This window comes from Aedes aegypti, chromosome 2 (genome assembly GCF_002204515.2).
Source record: "Aedes aegypti strain LVP_AGWG chromosome 2, AaegL5.0 Primary Assembly, whole genome shotgun sequence".
Taxonomy (NCBI): Eukaryota; Metazoa; Arthropoda; class Insecta; order Diptera; family Culicidae; genus Aedes; species Aedes aegypti.
Window position 1 is genome coordinate 195,880,236 of NC_035108.1, and position 21,163 is coordinate 195,901,398.

The window sequence follows — 21,163 nt, forward strand, 5'->3', positions numbered from 1 at the left end:
CCTTATATATTTAGGTTAAGTTAATTGAAAGCGTTTTTTTTTTCTTATGGGCAGGTGATATCAACTTCCTGTACAAATTCTGAACTGCTACTGCAAAAGGAATGTAGGGGGAGATCCCCCAGTACCGGACAGCATCCAATACCGGACAAAGTCGAAAAATTGAGAAATCATGGTCCAATCAAGATGGTGTATTAGAAGAAAAGAAAGCTATAATGGAGACTAATGTTTGCGTAGAATAACATATCCTTGAAATATGTATGCCTTTTTTTAAAGTAGAAAAGTTTGAAAATCTTAAAAAAAAATTACGTATTGCCATAATTTTGAGCCTATTAAGTAATTATTTTAAATATGAAAAAATAATTTGCAAGCATGATCGAACATAATCCTAATTTGATAGTACCATAATTGAACAAAATATGGACAAATGAAAATTTAAGTTAAGCGCCTCTTGTCCCTCAGTTTCGGACAGCTTGATTTGTTATATTATATCTTTGTAATTATTGCACCAGTGTCTCTAAATACATTCATTTTTCATGGATTTCGTCGATCATGGCATCAAACATGCAATAAAATTAAGAAGAAAAAACAATCAGAACAACATCGTAAAATGTGCTATTTTTCATCATATATGAAAGAAGTTTTTGATGGACATCTTGCAAATTAAGAAAAACTCAAATTGTTCTAGTAAATGTTGCAAATGCATTGTATTGGCAATTATATAATATTCCTATAGTAAAAAAATCCAATGATGCTCAAATTTACATAATTCGAAGCATTTCCAGATCGTGTCCGGTATTGGGTACCACCTTTCAAGATCGATCAATTTGGTACTAAAAAACATCAACAAAATCCAATGTCAAAATTCATATTTATGTTTTCGAATTTATTTTTGTTCACTATATAAATGATAATATTTATCATAAATGGGTAACACGAGCACATAAAACCAATATTTTTCGACTTATGAATTTAGTGGCTTAAGTGTCCGGTACTGGGGGATCTCCCCCTAATATGTTGTTAACAATATGTTAATAAAAGCTTAATTTAGTTTTACCAAATTAGGATGATAGTGTTGTATAACACAGAGCACCTAGATATAAGAAGGTAATGTAATGTTTAAAATGATACTAATAAAGTAAATTTAAAAAAAAATGGTCGGCGTTAAGTCAAAGTGAACCAAGTGACATTTTGAAAATTTTGTGAAAAATGGGAATAAAGTCTAACACATAGTAATTTTTTAACTCGTCAATATTTCGGTTCAATATTTCTACACATCTTTGTATTGCTTTCAAACAATATAATGTGAATTGATAATCATGATAAAAACATGATCCAAACCTCTAATAGAACGATTTTTTGATGGACTTTGTGTACTTGGTCCACTTTGACTGAACTGAAGACAACCGTTTAGTGATTTGGTTCACTCTGACTGAACAAATTTTGGGAAAATAACAATCATTCAATGCTTGCATGGTCAAACTGGGTGCATAAGATAAACAGATTATCTACATCCTTCGACATCAGTATCGAAAATTCTTAGATAATTCATATTTTCAATCCCAAAAACAGTAGCATTACAATAGCTTGAAAATTAAAGTTTTGCAGGTTCAGGACTCTGAAGACCAGAAATATTCAAATATGCGTTCAGTCAGAATATGGTAAATATGGTAAATGGTCAAATCAAAATCAAATGCATCGAATTAAGTAATATTTATGAATGTCTATTGATGGATAAGAAGATGAATCATTGGATATGAAAAAATCTGACAAACCATTTGCAATGTCTCTCATTACCTCGCATTCTTCAGCGCATTGATCATTTTCGCTTTTATAGTAAAAAGCACTGGTCCGCTCTGAATGCATACTTTTATGGGTTTTTGTTGATAATCCAAAGTAAATTTGTTACATATATCTCGCAGTTTACAATATTCATCAAATCTGATCAAAGTGAAATGAAGATAAAGTAATTTCGCATCTAATGAAAGAATAATCTATAGATTTATATTATAATTTCCCAAGTTTTGTACTTGGTCCACTCTGACTTAACGCCGACCAAATGGCGTTGGACATATCTCTAAATATGCGGAAAGCTAGCTTCTGGAGTCGGTCCTCTGATAGCTGATACTTGACATGTTAAAAAAAAATAGCAGGTTCCAAAATCTCACATTTTCAGATTCGAAATTATGATCATGAGTTTGTTCTTGTTACTCCTCTGTGCAGCGCATACATGTTCACGATCGTGTGCGGCACAATGACGATTTTCCCTCCTGGCTGGTTGGCCATCGAGTTGAGGAGGTGGAAAATTCATCCTCGTCACGATCATCAGTCGGTGCTAGGACCGCCACCAGTAAGCAAGTGATCGCGGCGCCGCGCAACATTTTTCACGAAGCCGTGGTGTGAACAAAGATCGAGGATTTGTGTCGGAAGAATAAACGGACGTCGTGATTATTGGACCAATTGGGGATACGACTTTGCAGCTTGATCTAGATTTTCAGTTTGCGACGTTGTTCGACGGTATAAACAAGCAGAGGAGTGATTGTAGTTTTGGATCACGAGAATCTTTGTTAGGCATTCGATCGTCGGTTGGGAAGAGTTGTGATTTGTGGTGATTTCCCCGAGAGGACAACAAACAGTAAATTAGATCAGCGTGCGGAGGAGGACACCAAGAATTAGGTGGAATTTCCCGAGCGGCACCGATCAAACAGTTATCTAATCAGTGGCCATTAGTGCCGAAACGAGGAATTCTATTGTCGTCCCATTGCCGTTCCGTGAGAAACGTGAGAAGAGTGATTTTTTCGGTGAAATGTTGTCATCATAATTCTTCACATGCTTGTTTGGACAGTTGGACGCGAGCACACGCTGCGAAACGAAGAAGAGTCCGCCAACGAGTTCAGGAAGCTGATGGGGAGGCGAGGATAGTAGAAAGTAAAAGTGAAAAATTTATGTACTATATTTGCGCCAGGCCCGCGCCACGGTTTGCTTTCCGGAGGACTCCGGGGTTCGGTTTGGAGTGAGAGGGTGTGACAGTTTTACGACAGGAAAGAAAAGCCGGCAATTTGTTGTCGCGTTGTTTCGACGCCCCCACCACGACTTCGTCCGTTCCAGTCACCGAAATATTTCGGTAATTTACACGGAATACTAATTGTACGCCAGCGAAAGGAAGTCTGAGTGAACAGCAGCAGTATAACGTCTATTCTGCAGGTGAGTTTTGCACTCCAAGATTTTATTGAATTCAAATCAATTTTCAAATGATAGGTCTGAGAGCGTGTTATATCCGGAATGATTCAGTGGAAATTCTGCAGATTTGTAATCTCTCAAGAGGGAAAAAAAGGAGAGCAACACACCCCCAGCAACAATTTTTGATATTTTTTTCGACGCGTGGTTTCGTGGTCCCCGTGACGCATAGAGTCGAAATTTTCAAGATCGAACAAGTTCTTTTATATTTATATACGCGGATGACTTCAGCGGGAAAATTGAACCACATTGGGAAATATTAATCATTCGGTGCTTGACTGAGGAAGAAAATTGAACAAAATATCGCTAAACATGATTGATGAACTTGAGATTGTTGTATCAATCGTGAGGATGAGATCAACTTTTAAATATTTTTCTATAGCTAAACTATGTAACTCAATATACCATCATTCTTTGAAATTTGGAAAAATGCAATAAAATCTTTGACTCATGTCAATTTTTTTTTACTTCTATGAACAGAAAAAAATCATCGATATCAATATGCTAAAATTTAACCAGAATGTTAAACATTTCGAATAGTAATTTCAATACCTTTTACATTTATTTTAAGTTGTAAAATGTTTAACTACTATTGAAATAATTGAGCTATGATTGCCATGTGCATTGAAAATAACTAAATGCAGGGCTGTTACAACAGTCGCGAATTTCGCGAATCTCGCGGATTTCGCGATTTTCGCGGATTTGTAGTGGATTTATGCCGCCAGTCGCGAAAATCGCGGGTGAATAAAATACTGTCGCGAAAATCGCGGATTTACCCTCAATCGTGTAAGTTTTAATTATGATATATTTTTTACAAAAGAAAGCCACGCTCCTCATTGTGTATACTGAAAGTGCAGAGCCTTCATTGAAGTATGGCAATCAAATTTCTATTTTAAGTTATCGTTTTCTTTGAAATCATTGGAAATTTTTCATATTGAAAATATTTATATATAGTAGTTATCTGAAGCAATTAAGCTGTATATAACTTATCATTGGAATTTGAAAGACAAAACTTTTGCATCCAATTCGTTTGGTTTCCTCGTGACATTTACAAATCGTTAATGTGAAGGCAAAATTGTTATGGTATATGGGAGTACTACTATAAATAACCTTCTAACACATAACCCGCCTTCAAACGGGGGTATGCTTTGTAATTTTGTGTATTTTTTCGTATTTCGAAAATATAAAAAAAATTGTTTTTGACTCAAACCTTGTACTATAACACGCATACTAGGTGAGTATTGTGTGATGTTTTAAACATTTCTGTATTTTAGGAAAATATTGAAAAAAAAAAATTGTTTGTATAACTTACACATGCTTGATTTTTATATAATGAATAATTTAAAAACTCGTTTATTTTATATTTTTATCATAGAAATAGAGTCGGGTGACATCAAATTTACTCTAAACCTATTTTTTCGTTAGTTACACAAAAACAAAATATGCTTCCGAAAAAATAAAAAAAAATTGTTCAAAAATATTATCAAATTACCCAGGGCATTAAAAAAAAAGAAGATTGGTATGTTCAAAAAATAAAAATGGTAAAAATAAAAACCCAAAATTAAAAATTCGCGTATAAAAATAAATAATTGTTCAAAACGTGTTCAGATCGATTTTAGATGACGAAAATGATATTTAGATCAATAATAACAATTTGGGTATTCAAGGTTAAAATAAATTTTTGATTCAGTTTTTTTATTGACAATATTTTCAACATGAGATATGAAATTTATTGTCAAAATAAAAGATGTTTTGTTTTTAAACTGTGGCTTGGTATATTATTAACTGCTTGGAACTGAATTGTAGACCTGTAACAGTCAAATGTTTAACCTCATAATAATCTAATGTGAAATTAGGTTCCCATATTATATAAATAAATCTTCATCTTTTAGTCGGTGTTACAGACATCGATTTTTAACGATTTTCTACAACATAATCATTTTGAATTTCTGATAATAAATGCATTTGATGTATGGTATAGGAAATTATACACATTTTCTGAGTTTTTTGGTTTTAAACCAAGTTTAAAAAATGATCATATTTCCGGAACTTTTAAAAAATGTACCGTTTAATTAAATCATCAACATTATCTTAGAAACCGGCAGACATTTTTTATGGATTTTTTTTTTGAATTTCTTTGATTATTTTTATTCGACCAAATTCAATTTCCAAAATTATCCAATATTTGCAAATTTTGAATTTGTGTGGATTTTTTTCTGATAGTCCCAAAACTTCCTACTAGGTAGCCACTATTAACTAAGTCGATTTCGATTATAGTTTTTTGTTATGAGCAAACTTTCAATTACATTGCAAATTTTGATAGTTTTTTTTGGCGCGGATTGGTATTCTCAGTCGCGGATTGAATTTTAGAAAGCGCGATTTTCGCGGATAAGATTTTTAAGTTTTTGTTACAGCCCTGTAAATGTAATGGTGACCGCACGTCCCGTTCTTCGCATTTTTAACATTTGAGTCTCGCTGAAACGTGTTCCGTGAAACCATGAAAACGTCCCATATTTCTTTTGAAACTATGCAATCTTGTCGAGTTATTCATGATTTTTTTTTTAAACTAATTAAATCCAAAGTATTCGTAACAACTAATTCTCAACAAGTAAAAAACAAAAAAAAAATAGAGGAAACTTAACATTTTTTTAAACAATTATTTTCTTATGTTTACTCATACTCTTTTTTCATTCAGAATAACGTAAAAACCTCTCGTAATACTCTGAGATAGTTTTACTTAGGATCCTGTGAGATAATAACCTTATCAGAATCTTTAAAAATCTTGAAAGAATATGTGAGAATACAGTCTAGAATTTTAAGAAAATCCCTCTTACAATTCAGTCTGAGCTTCATTGAGATTTATGTACGAGTCCATCTCTAAATTCTGTAATAATTATGTTTCCGAGTTTTTACTTAGATTTTATGGATTCTGATAGCGATTATTACGTATTCTTCACTAGAGCAAGTTAATCTTAAAACTATTTTAAAAGTCATCAAACTGAAATTTTAGCTTTAAATTAAGAAAAACCGGTACTATGCAGAGCTCTGCTGATAATTAAGATATTTAAGGAGCAAACACATGAAAGTTTCGACCTAAACTGTAAGGTAGACTGTGAATCCGTATCTTTATAGAGTCTTTTGGAAGTTTGCAACATATTTTCTACTGTAGAGGAGTGGCACGTGCGTTCATGATCGGAGCCTATGTCCGTTTTGGAGGAAAATAAATCTGGTCACTTCAGATGAATATCAACTACCGTAATTTCGGGTGAAATTGATCATTTTTCACGGTTTTTCCAGTCTGTTTTCTATAATGTTAACAATCCCAAACAACTAAATGCAGGAAAACAAGTACGAAGGTGCGCCTCATCGACTTATGTACCGAAATTTTCTAACAAATGTCATTTTAGTATTAACAAATACCTCTAAAATAAAAAATCAGAGGATCTCATTTCGGGGTGAAATTGATCACTTGTCAATGCCATTATTGTTAGTTTCCAAAACAACTCTATATGATAAATTTGAGCACTCTGAATCTGAATATGCTTGTAAAATTCTTAACAATGCAATATTTATATAAATAACGAATAGTTAAATTTCAAGAATTACGCTGAAAACGCCTAAATGTATGCAATTTCCTAAGGAATTCAATGATATCTAACAGAAATTCAATTATTTCAACCATATGAGCCAATTGGTACGTGTTTTGGTGATGAAATCTGGTTTGGGGATATATCTCAAGCATCCTCACAAACTTTCAGGTTTAAACCATGTTCAAATCCTTGCTTATACATAGAAGTTCATAGGTGTTTGTCAATACTGCACTGTGCATGATTTTGAAATTTTACGTTATTTTCATAGTAATAAACATTCTTTAACGCAAAAAATTTCACAACACACAATTCAACAATAGTTACGACAAGCAACGTTAATTTACTGCAGCTAACATCAATATTTGTGCTCCATTACGAGTAAATAAAATCGTGTGATACGATGATCAATTTCACCCTTCTGATCAATTACACCCGATTTTACGGTACCTACAGATAAACTAGTTACTGAAAAAATAGACACCGAAAAAAAAATCCCAAAATACAATGCAGTTGTTTATTCCAAAAATATTGATATGTAATCTTGTACCTTACTGAACGAAACATTTGCAACTTTTTCGATTTCACTTTGTATGATTCTTTAAGTCTAGATATGAGTTATTTATGGGCCGATTTGAAAAAAATAAAAGCGCTCCAGATATAACTAGAACTATCAACTCATAGGGAAAGTGTACCAGTTATGGCTACAGTTGTTCCCTATTTGGCCATATGTGTTTTCTCGAAAACTTTCACATTTTGAATATTTTTTTAATGGGTTAACATCAAGATTCATTTGATACCAAACTACTAATACACACAGAATGATTAAAAATTTGAAAATAATTAAATTACCACGTATGGCGAGATAGGGAACAATTATGTCCATAACTGGTACACTCACCCTACTCTCCATTAGGGTAGATGCAGTGAAGTATAACCCAGCATAGAGCATAGAAAATAAATCATTATGTATGATACCTTAGCGTTATCGAGCGTAGGAAGCCCTTATCTTTCGCATGGTGGGTAAAAAATACGCTTCGGTAACTTGAATAAGTTTAAATAAATCAAAATGTGTGGCCTTTGCATGATTCTTATTCCGGACGCTTCCTCACTTTTGCCTCATACTCCGGACACTTTGAATCGAATTCCGGACAGCTCATGATAATCATTAATGGAACAGTCAAATCATCAATTGAAATCGTCAAACCACAAAATAGACATCCAAGGTAGCTGGGCATTATAAATTTTCGAAGATATTTATGGAAAAAGCTTACTAAAAAGAGCCTCGAAATTGAGAACTTTTAAACGGCAAAAATTGAAACATTTCGTGTGAAATGTTTCCCATACAAAGTAGAGTGTCCGGAATTTGAAGCTGTCCGTAATATGAATCAAAACGGTATATCTTGATGTTAACGCATTCAAAAATATTGAAAATGTGAAATTTTTCGAGAAAATACGTATGGCCAAATAGGGAACCACTATAGCCATAACTGGTACACTTTCCCTGTTTTCTGTTTTGAGCTCAAAAGTATTTAACACACTTAGATTAATTTCCGGATTTCGGTAAAATCTGAAAACTGAAAAGTTAGTTGGTAGATAATTCACAGAGATCTGTAAAATTTCATGCAACTTACATAATTTAAATCCGAATTGTTCAACAAAGCTGTAAAATTATAAATTTCATACTCTGTATGATCTAGCTACACAAAAAATGTCTTAAACAAAGGCTTAAATCTCATGCAAATCTACAACTTTTCTTTAGATTGAAGCTTGTTCTTAAATTTATTCAGTTATAATAAATCTTCGAGTGTAAAATGTGTGACTATTAAGGTGTTCCAAAATTTCACTTTGTCAGAAAACTTGGGGGCTCAACCTCCAAATGATAGCTAAGAATGTTGCAACCTAATTCTCGTATTAGGAGAATTCTGATAAATGACCTCTAGAGTTGCGCCGTTGAGATTTTTGAAAAAAATCCGATTTTCGTGAGTATTGTGAAACTGTTAACGGTGCTGAAAAGTAGCACTTTTCTGTTATGTTTTAGGAGTTGCCAAAATAATATCAGAGCGAGTCCTTACGCCATTCGTTAAATTAGTCTGGATTTGTCAATGACTTCTCAACTAGCTACTGATTCTACATCTTCGGATGATCCAAATCCGATTCAGGTAAGGGATTCTGTAATTGGAATTGGATCGTCTAGCTCTAGCAGATGTAGAGGAGGCAATAGGGTCCTAAAATTTTGAATGAAATTTAATAAAACAAAAGAGCATGTTCTTGCAAGCACTTGAGCAATTTTTCCTGTTCAAATAACGGTTATATCACATTAAAAAATAATTTGAAAAATAGGTTCAAATTTGAACCTTGACACTTTAGATCGTGTTTGTCATTCATTGAGTCGGCAAAAACGCCACAGGGGCTCATTTTTTTAGCATTGGGGTTGTTCCTATTTAACATTTCGGAAGGGACACGGAAAACAAAATACACCCAAAATTTGAGTTTAAACCAAGGGGTGTGACAAAATCTCAAAAATCAGAATAACATGTTTTTGGCCGTAAACCAATGAAAAGCATTAAAAAATTGTGTAAACATGTGTTTCTGGCCTAAACTTAACCGTTTGGTACTAAAATTAAGACAGGGCTTTAGTCCACTCTCTAACATATCGGGATTGTCATGCAGTTATTCGCGCAAGTAGCTCGGCACATAAAATAGTAGTTTTTGCAATTTCTCATCGTAACAGGCTGTTTTTCATCACGTCAATCTGTCATGAAACGGCCTACATTCCTGCAGTATGCAGTGCGGGAATAGTCATTACGCAACTAAAACCAGTGCAATAATGATTCATTACGCAACGCTTTCTCATTACGCAACTGTTCTTCTTCTTCTTTCTGGCGTTACGTTCCAACTGGGACAAAGCCTGCTTCTCAGATTAGTGTTCTTATGAGCACTTTTACAATTATTAACTGAGAGCTTTCTTTGTCGATTAACCATTTTTGCATGTGTACAGAGCTGTTCTGAATAATAGCAGCGCATGTCGATTTTCATACAAAATGCTCAACTTTGACATGCTGTAGTTTTGTTCCCTTTCAAGCAATCGAGCTGAAATTTTCTCCACAGAACTACAAATATGATCAATTTTGTAACTACAAAATTTCAGTTTTTTCTGAGTCCCTGCCGAAAAGTGAGACACTAGGTGAAATTTTTCGAAAAAATAGCAGTTTTTCATTTCAAAATTTTTCTTCTACAAATATTTTACACATTTTCGGTTTAGGTGTAGGTTTGATAAGTAGGAGGAGATTGTTCCAATGGTAAGTGATATACAATTTAAAACTATAATGTCAAGCCGAAATTCAAATTTTTAAAACTGCTATTTTTTCGAACAATTTCACCTAGTATCTCACTTTCCGGCAGGGGCTTAGAAAATTTTGAAATTTTGTGTTTACAAAATTGGGCATATTTGTAGTTCTGTGGAGAAAATTTCAACTCGATTGCTTGAAAGGGAACAAAACTACAGCATGTCAAATTTGAGCATTTTGTATGAAAATCGACATGCGCTGCTATTATTCAGAACAGCACTGTATATCGTGTGGCAGGTACGAAGATACTCTATGCCCTGGGAATCGAGAAAATTTCCTTTACGAAAAGATCCTCGACCAGCGGGATTCGAACCCACGACCCTCAGCATGGTCATGCTGAATCACTGTGCGTTTACCGCTACGGCTTTCTGGGCCCACCATCTGTTATGAGTTGCGTAATGAATCATAACATAACATTTTTTCGGAAATTGTAAAATAATGGTGAATGCATTCCGATATAATTTCTGATACCCTCAAGTGGTCTTCTACGAAATTGCAAAAAATTGGGTACATAACTCGTTGCAGAATTCGATTTTTTCAGCACTCTTCGTAATTATCCTACTCAGCAGGCCTCGTAGGATAAATTTACGACTCGTGCTGTAAAAATCATCTTTCTGTAACTTGTTCCGTAAACTACTATTACGCAACAAGTTGCAGAATAATGATTTTTACAGCACGAGTCGTACATTTATTCAACAAGCCTTGCCGGGTTGGATTATTACGACGAGTGTTGTGAAAATCTAGTTCTGCAAAGAGTTGCGTACAACATTTTTTGCAATTTCGTAGAAGACCACTTGAGGGTATCAAAAATCATATCGGGATGCATTCAACATTATTTTGCAATTTGTTGTGTGATGATTCATTACGCAACTCAAAACAGTTGTAACGGGACTAGGGGCGGCAAAAACCTCGGATGTAATACTACCTCCGCTTAAGGTGAAACAGTTCGGTATCAACTTCTAAGATTGCACTGAAACTTCAAAGGCACAAATCTTGCGAAGAAAACATCCAACAGCAGTGTACTTTTTATTTTGACTTTGTGCACTAGCAGAAAGCTTAAAATAAGAAGATCAGAAACGATTGCCTACTATTTCTCCAGTTTAGTGCCTTCGAAAATGTGAGTAGGAGCACAAATCGGCCATTGTGCCGGCCATCTTTGGATTCCGAGATGTTTCACCTTAAGCACCAGGCAAGTTTTATCTTGCCGCGAAGAAGCGAGTTGTTTCAAACAAAGAATCCCGACCCGGCTGTGAGACCTCATGGCGAGTCCTTAATCACGACCGTTGACCCACGACCGAAATATCAGTACCCGACCTCCAACGAATAAAAACAAACTATCAAGAAACGATTTCAACATTTCAGGGTGGGTAGGTTTCCTTTGAAGGTTTTCCTACCCAGAGCCTATTCTACTCGTCCCGAAAACCGAAATATTTTCAGATCTTTTTTTTTTCTAAAAGTGCGAAAACTAAAATCTTGCCAAGGCTTGAAAATGCATTAGGTACCTATTTATTAACTTCAAGATTTGCTAAACTTCGCTCATGGCTCATGTTTCGGGTCGGGTTCGGGTTTGGAAAAAGTGAAACCCATCATCTTTGAATGCAACTCGTTGCAAAACTCGATTTTTTAGCACTCGTCGTTATTATCAAACACGACAAGCCTCGTTGGATAAGTGTACGACTCGTGCTGAAAAAAAATCTTCATTTTACAATTGTGTCATAAAAAATTATTTTTTTACGGAGTGTAAACATTGATTTTGATGTTCTTCAAAAATAGACAGTTCTGAACGTTATCGCTTATTTGTTTGTAGTTAAATTATTTGAGTGGCTTTTTAATAAGCAAAACATCGTACAATACTGGTTAAAATATGGACTTGACACCGATTCATTGATAAATTTTAAAGATTTAATATGCACAAAGTGTCCACTTTATAAAATAAACAGTCCTTATCTGGTAAAAATCATTCACTGTGTGTTTTGCACGATTTTTTTTTTAAATGCTCGTGAACTATGATTTTGCAGTACATTTTTATTTTATACCATGAAAAGTGGGTATCAAACTTAACGCTAGAATTATTCTTTACTTATTAAAAGGCATGAAATTTTGTAAGGAAAAACTTTGCCGAAGACAGCATATCCCTAATTTTATAAGTTTTGGAGTTATTCGAGATTTACTGCAGGCTAAAATGCGCCTTGTTTTTTTTTTGCCGTATATCCTACAAATTTGACATATGTCCCCTTGTCCCGGAGAAAATCCAATGGCATTGTATTTTATATATAATTTTTGTTAATGCTGGATTACTTATTTGGTAGACGGTATATAGCTATTGAGATTATTTTTTCTTCCTCATTGTACTCACTACATGCTCGATTTTTTCAATAGAGCTTTAATGCTGTTAGTACAAAACCTCATACTATTATAATAGTTTAATCAAAACTATTTGAATTATTGGTTAACTTTGCAAGAAAACTGAATTTATTACATTAAATTTATTTTATTTTTCAAATTTAAGTATTGTATAATTATTTCATAAGCCGCATCTATCCTCTATACTATGCAGTATCTGTAAAATTATTTCCAAAATATTCGAAACAATGGAGAATGAACCCACTATGAGAACGTTTTGCATAGGGGAAGTGGTGGTAAAATGAACAGGGGTGGTAAAATGAACACCGTTCTTTTTACCGAGAAAAAACAAATTTCGATGAATTTTTATCACGCACGGACGATTTAGAGCATAAATCTGAGTGTTCGAGTTGATACGGAGGTCAATTGAAGTGAAAAAATCAACGAAATCTAAGATTTTAGAAAATAACGTTTGAAAATTAAAACTGACGTAACTTTAAGTTCGGAAGACTTGAGGTTTTTCAACGTTATATTCACGTTATGATATGATGTCAAATCTGATACCTTTAGAATTCTTTTTCAATGGGTTACAATCATTAATGGATTTATTTTCGGTGAAGCATTGAAATTTTTCAGAAATATTTGTTTTGCTCACGTTTTTTGCGTGGTGTTCATTTTACCACCACCCGCTGTTCATTTTACCCACATAGTGCAGGTAAAATGAACATTTGCATCGCTTTATGATAGCGATGAAAATATGTGAAAATTTAGCTATTTTAGTCTGAATCCATGTCGCTGCTATAGAGTACTTCCCTATTTTTGATGTTGTGCGAAAGAACTATACAAATTCTTCGTTTTTCTATCAGAAACAAGATGATTTCCTTAAGGTGTTCATTTTACCACCCCTTCCCCTAATACATTTGACCAGAGATGCATTTTGAACGCTCATGTTTTGTGAGCGTTCACAAATGCTCCTTTGATTGCTCTCGTGTTCATGTTCATTTTTTGAACTAACACAAGGATTACTAGACTGATCACGAATTCGTGTTCCCCAAATTGTTTGACAAACTCGCATTTGGCCTTACAGTCCCACGATTTCACTATACAATCTACCCAAGAATCCACCCCCTTTTCTATCCTGATTTTAGTATTGACTGTTTAACGATAAACTTGCGACGATCGACGCGCCACCATATTTCATATAACGGAGGTTATTAGAACTAACTTGAAGGTGATGTTTTGGAGGTTATTTGGCAAGTTGGAGGTTAAAATCACCTCCAAACACTAGCGATTTTGCGGTGGGATGTTGACGTTTGATCACGAATAGCATGGATCTGTTGATTAGGTCATTGCTGCGCCTCAACAGGGGAATTATAGGCACTTATTGAGGCAACTGAAACTTGGAATGAATGATCAAAAATTACACATATAGATAGAAGATCACCTCGGAACACGCAAATATAGAAACTGGATTGTGGAATCGCATGGGTAGTAGCAATATTCAAAAGCTTGTTGAGCTGCAGTCGCAAACAGAGTCAATCAATATTCGAATAACGGATGTGCATCATTTGTTGCGCAACAAATTTCAAATATTCTGGCAATTAATTCAACGGGCAATGTAAAAAGACAAGCTTTGAAAATACAATGCATGTTTATTTATGAATAAGTCATAATTATCTGCAGACCGGTATTCTATTTTGCGCTTGAAGGAATGCGTAAATGATCGATCGGATAATCCTGCTCACATCAGAATATGGGTCTAAAAGAGATGTTTTGAGGAGTGCCCTGGCTTATTAGTGCGACCTAGAAAAAAGAATCAGATTAATTAATAGCCATTCACTTTTTTAATACAGCTTTTAACTTGACACGAATAAAACTACTATGAATTGTAATGCTTCTGCTTTTGCATCCATCGAGGAGAATAACGAATGACGGTAATGGTTGCCACGCGATGATCAGAGTCCTGTGATCAAACAAGCTATTTGTTTGAACTTGAACACAGCTCTCGTGAGCACAAGTTTTGAACAGAACATGAACAGAACGCGTTCAAATGCATCTCTGCATTTGACATGATGGATGTTTAACAGTCAGTTCTTGTACCAAACGAAATGGCTTAACTTGTCCACAATATTTTAAACCCCGCCTTACTTAATAACAATTATATGTGAAACACTATGTGCCATTGGATTTTCTCCGGCATGAAGGCATGTTTTGGAAATTGGAATTTAAACTAAAATTTAGAAGTCATTAAAAAATGACGTCCATCATTTGGGGGAAGGGGATCTATGAATGTATGACACTGCATGTACTAGATATTGGAAAAAGCGTGACAGAGGGGAGAGGGGGGGGGTCCAGAAATCCCGAAAAACGATGGACGTCATATTTGAATCGTCCCGTAAAAAATACCTCGGAAACGAATTTTTGGAGAGATTATTCATCATTCATAAGAGAATTGAAGAATAAGTATTTACATTAATATCTAAAGAATGAGTTCTTTGGAATTATATTTATGAAAAGCATATGAAATTGGCGATGAATCAAGGATACAAATATTCAAATGATTACTGTGAAATAACTAAAACAACTAAAATAAATCATGGTTTTAATTCCTATGCGAGTTTGAGACGGAATTTCGGAAGAAATTCCTTAGAAAATATGGAAAACAATCTGGACATGTCATTAGTGGATTTTTTAACTAAATACTTGGAAAAAATCATAGTACATGTACATTTCATGTAAACGTTCCTTAAAAGCTGCATGATATGATAAGTTGTGTCAGCATTCCTTCTAGAAAATATTTCATGGATCAACCTCAGGAAACGAGGTTGTTACTTACCTCGCATCAAAATTCAAAGTATAGAAAGTAATAGAATTTGATATCCTTGAAAATAATCACAGTAGTGAAACTTTCATCAACACCAAAGAAATCTTCTAACAAGTTTTATTGTTATTTGTTATTACATGGTTGTGAGATTCTGGATTTACTATTCTATCCAGCTTTTTACGCTTGGTTGCTATAAACTTTGATTCACCCCCTTCCGACATTTCTTGTCTACTCCATAATTTTTATGGCTGGGTCGTAGTAAGCTTTGCGAGTAATCAATAATTTTATGTTGACTAGGTAACAAAACATATTTTCATGTTGTTGTTAGTTTGCCAGAAAATCGAAAATTATTTGTTTTCTTACTATATACAAATGGTTCTTATCTGAGAGAGACTCGCGAAGTCAAATGCAGCCCACCGTTTTTATGGCTGAAAAAGTGAAAAGTATTGTGTTCAAAGTAAATTGTTATTGAAAATCTCAGTCAGCGGAGCAGTTTTTTCCAAAGTTGCTGATAAATCAAAGCAGAAGATTAATTATTTCTAATGTCTGCTACGTTTGCTGGCATGAAATTTTACTCAAACGGCTATTTATGATTCGATGTGATGCAAACTCAATCTTTTTTTGCTGAGAGGTTCATGTGAGGATTTGAACGGCTTGCGCATAATTGGTATAAACACAAAGTGGAATAAGAAAAAAACTCAGCAATCACAGAAAAAGAAGACCGTCTTCGCGAGTCTCGTCTCAGGTTCTTATATTTCAGGTTTTCTGGAAGCATGTGAGAGGTATAAGCTTGATTTGTGTCTGTACAATGAATGATTGCTGTTGATATGAATGTTGCGAATAAGTTACCGGCGGAACTAAGAAAATGGTACCAGAATGGTTTTGTATCTTAACGTTTAGCTATTTCACACCATGTAGTGCCTGTGTAGTGTACAACAGACAACAGAGAATGTGAAATATTTTTACTAAATTATACAGCCTTCGGTGCATCCGAGACTATTCCTGACTGTCTTTTTTTCCGAACTCTTGTGCTCCAAATTTTACGTTGATGCGTTCATTGAGAAAAATAAAAGACCTCTCTATCCCTTCATGCATCCTGCCACGGGCAGTTCTTCGGTATGTCCCAAACCATACAATGTTGGTTATACATTGCGTAGTACATTGAACATCAAAGATCCTTTTTTCTTGCATACTTTAGACATCTCATTCTGACGATCTTTGACTAAAAGGCTTCATGTTTTCTGAGACTCAAACGTATTACACTACTGCGCATTGTGCGATTATTTATCGCGACGGCGATCTTGAAAACTTCTCAAATACATGTAGATCGCCGCAGGTACTTCAAATCGTTTTGGTGTCTTCTGCGCGATTATTCCTGATTGTCCAAGGCATGATCTCGCAGAAAACACCAAAATGATTTGAAGTTCCTGCGGCGATCTACAAGCGTTTTTTAAGATAGTCGGCGTGTGCGCCACGCATAATACCTATATAGAGAAAATCAGCGCGAATCTAAGGGCCATTTTTCTAGAATTACAAATACATTAAAGTAAACTGTTCATTGGATCATTGGCTAGATACCCTTTTTGCTGGATTTATGTACGGTTTTAAAAGAAACATAACTCGACCGGAACTCTGAATCTGAACTTTGTTCTGAATAGTTGAGCCAAAAATGGAGTGCATATATGCCGTAATTGAAGCTTCTATTCATTTTAATTAGCAGAAGTATTTTTTTCCTATTGTGAAGTGGAAGTTTCCTCCGTGCCGGGTACCTAAAATGGTATGAAAAGATTAGTTACTTCAAATCATTGATTAATTTTAGATTTTGTTGATTCGAAATAAAAAAAGTTGAACTCCAAAACAAATGCAGTGAAAATTATTGACATCTCGATCAACAATTGAAAAAATTGCCTACTAAGATCAGGCTATAAAATTTGTTGACAATAAATGTCAAAATCGAATCACCCCTCGCAGTTTTATAGCCAGCGTAAAAAGCTGGATTGTGCAGACAAAAACAAATAATTTTGATTTGATGTTTTCGCATCGTTTCATTTTGAAATTCTTTCTAAGTTCGGGAGCTGGTCTAAAGCTAATTGATTGATAAGAATACGTACTACTAGTGGTCCCGGCAAAATTTGTTATGCCATTAAATAAGCTGTTGAAAAACTCTATGAAATGTCCTGTACAAAATGACAGTTCCGTAATCTTTCGTTTTTTGACTTCACGTTTAAAATCCTGAGCAATCGGAACACTTTAGGAACATAATTATGGAAGAATTTTCAGAATCCGATAGCCCATTCTCAAGCAATTTCGTGATATACAAACACCATTCCATTTTTATTAATATAGATTACAGTAATGGACAGAAAAAAGTGATTTTTTTTGCGTACAAAACTTCTCATTTTGGAAGCCTGTATTTTGGCTTGACCTGGAATACAAACTTTTACATTATCTCAAATGTACCATCATCCTCGGTACGACGACGACCGCGCACCCCGTGGTGGGTTGATGAATGTACAACGCGTTTAAGGTGAAGATGAATCAAAGCCAAACCTCAAATTTTCAAGAGCACGGATCTGGAGAACCAAGCATCCGTTTAAGCTAGTGACCGATCGATTAGGTTTTCAGCTCAAACGGATGTTTGGTTCTCCAGATCCTTGCTCTTGAAAATTAGAACTTTGGCTTCGATTCATCTTCACCTTAAAGAATATCGGAAACGTGGAACACGGGATAACTTCGAGCGGTATAATCAGGCTTTATTTATTTTGCTCATCTTGATTTGTTGGATGGAGCAAACTCTTAAGCTTACAAAAATTGTGAGTCAACATTCGATGTCCATTAAATAATCCGTGGCTGAGAGAAACGTTGGCTATAGCCAAAAGCACATCTTCCATTTGACAGCTCGTGCTTACTGCGAAGCTTATCTACCTTATCATTGCTTTTGCGGTGAACTAAGGTTGGTTGCTCCGTCAACGCAAGAGCATAATTTCGTTTTCCTCTTTACCCTTTTGGGCAAAGAGCTTCCAAGAGGCAATGAAGAACTGTCTGGAAATGCTCTTCCGCGTACTGAGAAGTGGTAAAAAATGCTCTCCCCCGAACTGAGAAAAATGAACGAAAATCTCTTTACCTTCGAGGCGCTGGGCTTATCAAAACAGACTCCTTACCACGCACTGCGGGCAAGAAAATAAGCTAACACAAACGTGTAAACTCTTCATCCCGCAGAGTAAATACGTACGCTCAGTTTGTGTGTGTGGGTAAAATTACTTTTCTTTTGTAATCGATTGTTAAAAGGAAGAGAAAGCTGCTAAGTCAAGAGCAAAGTAGAAGCCTGGGTATAATTGTCTGGATCGCAAGGGGAAAGCGAAGAAACGCGGTTACTAAAGGAATTTCGTCAATGTTCTATCACGAGAAACGTCGATGTGATCTCTTTGGACTGTCGGAAGAAGGATGCGCAATGCGGTATTGGTAAATGAGGATCGTGAAAGCTCTTCTCGATGAATATTCGACTTCGTGAAGAAAGTTTGCCCGGACTCAACTTTTTCGATGGTAGAATTCTTACTTGCTCTCCTTTCATGTTATTATTCTGCACCAGGAATGGATAGAATAAAGTTTAATTTGCTCAAAAACCTCCCAAACGTCGCAAAGAGGCGCTTGTTGAACTTATTCAATATATTCTTGGAGAGCAACATTGATTCGGATGATTGGAGACAAGTGAGAGTTATTGCCATCCAAAAGCAACACGGAGAAATATTTTTACCTAATTTTTGAGTTTACTTTACCCAAAATTAAGTATATCGTTTATAGTTTCAACCCAAAATCTCTCGGTTTTCTCTTTCTCCCACACGAATGTTGTCAAAAATAGAGAGAGTTGCATCTACCCAATGGGGGTACTTTGGCCCAATAAGCCAAATTTGGGTAAATGCAACTTTTCTTATGTTTGGGTCGAAAGAACTCAATTTTGCGTTAAATCAACCCAAAATTGAGTATATTTTTCTAATGGAATTAAAGCCAAACTACCTAGTGGGGACCTTGGCAATTTAGCCAAAATTGAGTTATTGGGCTCAACTACGGAATTGCGTTGAATTCCGTCTCCGTGCAGGAAAACCTGCGTCGGACTACAATTCTTACCATCCTTTTGCGATGTTGTCGTGTCTTCGAAAGTCTTTAGAGAAGATGATCCTCTTTCGGCTGGACAAAATTTTAATGGGTTGTATCGAATGGCCTTCTCTCAGATACTTAATTTGGATTCAGCAGAGGCAAAGGCAGGAGCGATTGTCTTGTGCTGTTTTTTCTTAAATTCAACTGACCTATGCTCAAAAACAACAAATGGGCTCAGTCTTTTTGGATATTAAGGGTGATTTCGATACAGTTTGCGTAGAAGTCCTTTCAGACAAACTCCCCGATCTTGAACAACTAGGGAGCCGGATCCTATTTATTCTTGGCACTTTTGATTCACTTCGGCAGTGGGGTTTTTCAAAAGCTACTAAGCTCATATTTGACCACAATATGCGTCGTATGGAAGTGCTTCTTATTGCAAAGTTTCAGACAATTCGGCTGAGAAAAAAACCCATGGCAAAGTGAATCATGGTAGTGCCCAAGTAGCTCTGCAATTTGTTGTCTGAGAAGCACATGTTTTTCTCACATGAAAACTCGACAACTTCGCGAATAAGCCCCCAAGACTCGTTTTCAACTCCTATTTTGTTTTGGATAATTTGTCCGCTTGGGCTGTTAAGTTGGGTATCGAATTATCTCTGGAGAAAACTGGGTTAGTTGTCTTTTCTTGGAAGCGTAACCCTGCGGATCAAGAGCTTTAATTTATGGGTAATGACTCATTCAAGGTTTATCGCATTTGTATTAAGGTTTCTGGTTTGATTCTAAATGTAACTTGGGAAAACAAATAAGGTATCTGTATCAGAAGTGCCAACAGCGAATCAACTTCATGCGTACACTCATAGGAACATGGTGGGGAACAAAGCTATATCGCACAACGATTCTGTCGGTTCTTGAATGCGGTAGTTTTTGCTCCCAATTCGCCGCGAAAACACACATTCTGATGCTCCAGCGTATCCAGTATCGCTGTCTTCGTATCGCGTTAGGCTGGAGAAACTCAACTCATATCATGAGTTTAGAGGTATTAGCAGGAATACTGCCTTTATTTACAAAAAAAAACTTTTTAATTGTAGGGTAGAGGATTTTTTAACGACAAAGCTCTTTGTGTCCCAGATTCCCATTCCGGTCAGTGCTGATGGATTTCACCCGATCAGCTCATCCGTCGTCATTGTTTATAGCTACTTATCTGCATCCTCCCTGGAAAATGTGAGTACGTATACCTCTTGAAGCTATTCGATTCGTCCAATAATGATCTCAATGGGCTCTAGATCGGCATCGTTTCCCACCACAGGTGGTGGAGTGGCATGGTTGTTCGTTCAAATCTCGCGGTCGTAAAAATATTACGCATCGCTTCGGAAAATATCGACATTTTGAGGCTTCCCGCCAGCTGCCCCCTTTAATGGCCGTCTCGGGATGGGGGAAAATCAACCACCAGCACTCGATCACATGATACTCGGCGCCCGCTTGGTGCTTATACAGTCAGTGACAAAAAGTTAGTAACCAAATGCAGTTTTTGGATACAATATGCTCAAATTTGGGGCTCTGTATTCTAGCTTCAGCAAAGTTATTTGAGCGATCCTCTGAAATTTTATGAATTCTCTAAATACAAATATTCCGGTCATACAGAATTTGGTTACTAACTTTCGTCACTGACTGTATTGCTGACCGGTGGTGATTGCTGATGGGTGATACAAATCAGGGGTAGGGTTATTTTTACC

At 35.6% G+C, this 21,163-nt stretch overlaps 1 protein-coding gene across 1 annotated transcript in view; it reads left to right on the forward strand.

Annotated features, from left to right (window-relative positions):
* The first annotated feature begins 2,324 nt into the window (after positions 1–2,324).
* Positions 2,325–21,163, forward strand: part of LOC5579646 (zinc finger protein 329) — a 68,970-nt gene continuing 50,131 nt past the window's right edge. Inside the window, exon 1 of the mRNA XM_001648055.2 lies at positions 2,325–3,201. The gene's annotated coding sequence lies outside the window, so the exon portion shown is untranslated. The remainder of the gene's footprint in view (positions 3,202–21,163) is intronic.